The sequence below is a fragment of the Miscanthus floridulus genome, chromosome 9 (assembly GCF_019320115.1).
Source record: "Miscanthus floridulus cultivar M001 chromosome 9, ASM1932011v1, whole genome shotgun sequence".
Taxonomy (NCBI): Eukaryota; Viridiplantae; Streptophyta; class Magnoliopsida; order Poales; family Poaceae; genus Miscanthus; species Miscanthus floridulus.
Window position 1 is genome coordinate 95,586,044 of NC_089588.1, and position 4,615 is coordinate 95,590,658.

Genomic DNA, 4,615 nt, shown 5'->3' on the forward strand with positions numbered 1-4,615 from the left:
AAAAACGTACTGTAGGGGCGGCTCTAGACTGAACCACCCCTACAAATCAATTTGTAGGGGCGGTCTAGGAACCGCCCCTACAAATGCATGATTTGTAGAGACGGTTTGGTAGGGGCGGCTGGCCAAACCGCCCCTACAAATGGTCTTCAGCCACCCCTACAAAACGTTTATGTAGTAGTGCCTACTAGCTACATATATGATTCAACTAGCCTGACTTACCCGAAGTAGTAGGGGGCAAGTAGACACCCATGTTCCTCGATGGACTTCATGCATTTATAGACGTATATTGCCACATGATACTTAAGGGTGTTGCACAGAGTTTTCCGGAATTATCGTCTCTCTTTCGTGTTCATGCCCTTAAGGTCTGTAGGATCGTCTGGCAACTCATAACCCATGATGCATCTCTAGTTAATCTTCATCGGAGAGAGGTAAATAAGGTTTTTCTTCATTTCTTTGCAGATGTGGTACTGCATCCTACAAGGACAAATCATGCCATTAGCTTCTTCCTAAAGTACCTATAAAGATGCAATGGAGTGAAATGTATAGCTTGCAATTAACTTATAGGGAAAACAAGGTGACTTGAGCGATGTCGAGGTCCTTGCACCATAGCAGTCTATGCATGTCATGGAAATCTATGATGATTTTGACATCCTTGGCCAACTTGAATACTTCCTTCGGGACATGTCCAACGAAGCAGTCTAGACCTAGTTTTGCAACTACCATGTACCAACGATGGAACCTCCTTGTTTCCCATGGCTCCTCTAAGAGTTGTCCCAAGGGAAGCACGAACTTGCCAAGCTCGTAGTTTTCTGAATCATTCTGAAAGGTTCCATCCAACCGGTGACAGTATCCTATTTTGCGGCTTGGGAGTGAAAAACTCTGCTAATATCTCCGCACATGTTGGAATGTGACTACGGTTGCAAGAAATGTACCTTTCAAACTTAGTTGAGCTTTTGTATATATTTTGGCATGTTTGTTGACTACCCACTACACCTTGGTGTGGTTGATAGTAGTTGGTTCATGATCCTTCGCTTGCACGGTACTTGTCGTCGGGGGAATGGATGTTGTGGTTTACTATTGTGGACCCTTTGTTGGCAGGGGAGGGCATGGTGCAGTTTGCTCCTATGGATCGTTTGTCAGTGGGGGAGTGCATGGTGGTGTCATAGTTTCCTCTTGTGGATTGATCGTGAGTACCATCTAGGGGTCGCTGCTCATGAGTACATCGACAATTTGGCCCATCTAATCCCCTTTAATGTGTCCTCGTGCGCTTTCTATATGAGCCTTCCCTTGTATCCCTACCTTGTCCTGTACGAGCTTGTGTCGGATGACCAGGCATCCACATCCCTCTACCTCATTCTCAAGGACATGCCTCGGACACGACCATGGTGCTTGGGGTTTCCTAGTGCCTCCGAGAGCTGGTCCCTCTCTCTGCGAGGGTTGAACAATCCGCTCTACTTGGCCACAGTGATCGTCAGGATCCTCAGCTCTACCTCCTAGGTCTGTGGCTCAGTGAATTTCATATTCCTCTCATGCATCCATTTTTGCTTGGGGGCTTTGAGGTAGTCCCTTGTCCTCTCATTGAAGCCCTCATACTTTATTGGTAGTCTAGCCTCAGTTGTTGCCCTTTCTTCCTCCCGCCATATCTTCTTCTTGGCGATGTACCCTGTAGCGTCTAGGTGGTGGAAGTACACATTCTTCTACATGAGTGTGTAGAACTTCTCACCCTTGGCCTTTGCTTCTTTGCTTGTTCGTTCTTGGACGAACGTTTCCCAAATCTAAGGTGTGATGAACTTGTATTCATCGAAGGGTTGCTTCCCTTTCTTGATGTAATTGCTATTGAGCATCCACTTAAAATGGCGATGGGATTTCGCACAGGTACTCAACATGTACGCCTTGATCAGATCTTCAATGGCGCCCTCCGGCTATGTGAAACTCCTCCTATCCTCTTCCCACACATAGGTCTTCAGGTGATATGGGATGTCCTTCCAATGGCTGTATGTGATAGGCACCTTCTCCATGACTACCACATGTGTTGCTGAATGACGTTAGTTGGCATCCAAGGGCTCTCCTTTCCTCCTGACCTGGTGTATCGCATGCACATCTGTGTGTAGTAGATGCCTAACATGCTGGCCCGTCTCTTCTTATCCTGACCAGACGTCTTTGTGGTTGAACAGGTCACCACGGATGCAGCATGTTCTTACCTTTCATCGTCATTGAACTCCAAACAAAGATGTAATACCCCGGAAACCACAAACACTCCTAGATGCTACCAAACTTCACAAAACATCAACCACACGTAAGAAATAAATATTTTGGCAGCATCTCTTTTGTATTCATAAACAACATGGAAGCAATATATAGATAACCAAATAAGCACCAAACTAGAATTAAAGAACAACCTAACAAAAATGTTGGTTACTCCAACAAGAGTAAGTTTAATGACCACACTTTGGACATTTATTCTTTAGTCTAATAAGGAAAACTAAATTATTAAGCTTTTAAACATAAATTATCTAAATGAAGAAGTGCGAGATGTGCAGCTAATCCCCTTCCCTTCCAAGCAAGCATCATGTACCTAGATTGAGTAAAGCAAGGGTGAGATAAAACATCTCAGCAAGCAAATTTGTTTTGACAAGCTATTTAAACCACAAGTTAAATTACAATGATTTCACTAGAGTTCCACTTATAGAAGAAACAAGATATAACATCAATATAAAATGACTGATTTCCAATTTAGAACATTGCCATATGATAGAGCTTCATAATAACAAGGGCATATCACTTCAATATTCTCCATGGATGCATATGAATGCAATGGAAAATGACTCCTGCCTACACACCCAACAAGGTGTGGAGCTGCATCCCATGATGCTATACTAGTACGGTCGTGACCATAGGTTAACGACATAACTTCCAATGCATGTGAATAATGCAATGCACATGGCATGCTACAATAGAAACAACATAAACCACCAAAGATACTTCAACTTCATCTTCAAGGGTATGGATTAACCACATATGCCAAGATGGAATAATAGCAACACCACAGATAGATAATTAAGACAATCACGAAATAAGATTGGATAGCCAAACATCACAAAAGTTTGGTTATTAGTAGTATGACATTATTATAAACATTATGGTGTTGGTGACAAAAATAACAAGTCAAAACGGTAGCAAACCACTGCCACATCACTTGCCTCCAACCAAAAGTGATGGCCAGTATAGGTGTGATCTGGAGCACTACCATCTGTTTGAGGATGCAAACTCAGCATACAAACTCGCATAAACATGTACAAACGGTAGGCAAAATGCTCCTACGGTCTAACCCGATAAACGAGTAAAACAACAATTGTCGGTTTTTAACTAATTGCAGCAGCACTGCTTCACAATTTTATAGCTTTTGATAAACAAAAACAATAGGGACAAAAAAAGACAATCTGAGAACCTATAGAACAAGAGCTACAGTTTGGTGAAGATCCCATTTCTATTTTCATCATTAAGGTAGCCTAGAGTTCAACTGAAGTTCACTGAACCATACTGATGACAAAACATAACATCCAAACTTAGAAATTCATATCCATGGTTCTAAGCCTTGGAAAATTCCATAAGATATACCAAGTGAAAGACTATAAAACATACTACAGTACAGACATAATTTTCAGGACATGTCTGTAAACTTAGGATGCATAAGAACACAGAAACAGATTACTGACAGACAAACAGTGATTACTGAACTGTCATATTGTGAGCACGAAATCTCCCAAACTTCTGGGCCAAAAATTGCAATGTTTGTGGCCAAAGAAGATAACGAAATCATCTACAACTTTTGAAACTAACTCCAGAGAAAATTCAGCCAATAACTTGGTCTAAAACCTAGTAGAATTAAAACTGTACTGAACTCCTCTAAAAAAAAAACTGTACTGAACTCCGTCAGGAAATAATTGTCAGAAACAACAGTTTATATCTCCTAGAATATTTGGCCTAAAATCCTAATTCTTGAGCCAAACGAAAGATCATGGAGTCCCCTTCACCAATATAATTTTTACTGGATTTTAGACGATGTGCAAGGGCAAACTTATCACTGAACAACCAAATGTGTCCCAGTCTGAAATTTTCAGGAACAAACATAACCCATGAATCCTTGACCTGAATCTAAGATTCCTCAATCCAAAACTCAACAAAAACCATATCACTACCGGACTCCTTGAGTTCGCCGAGTGTCCGAAACACTCGGCAAAAGGCATAAAATACTCGGCAAATGGTTCGCCGAGTGTAACACTCGACGAACAGCACTCGCCAAAAAAAGTGACGATAAAGCCAACTTTGCCGAGTGTCTTTTATCGGGCACTCGGCAAAGCCTTTGCCGAGTGCCCGACACTCGGCAAAGTTGAAACCGAAAAAAACCCCGAAAAAATAGGAATTTTTACCAAAAAAATGAATTTTTTTTATCGATGGAGGCCCCCACCGGCCAGCGCCCACCCATCTACGACATTTTTCGCATGAATTTCATGGCTACGCGGTCGACGCGATTCGAACCCGAGACCTCCCGCTGTGCACGTACCTCCTCTACCACTACACCACACTCTCACATGTGTCTGGATTCCGTTTTAGT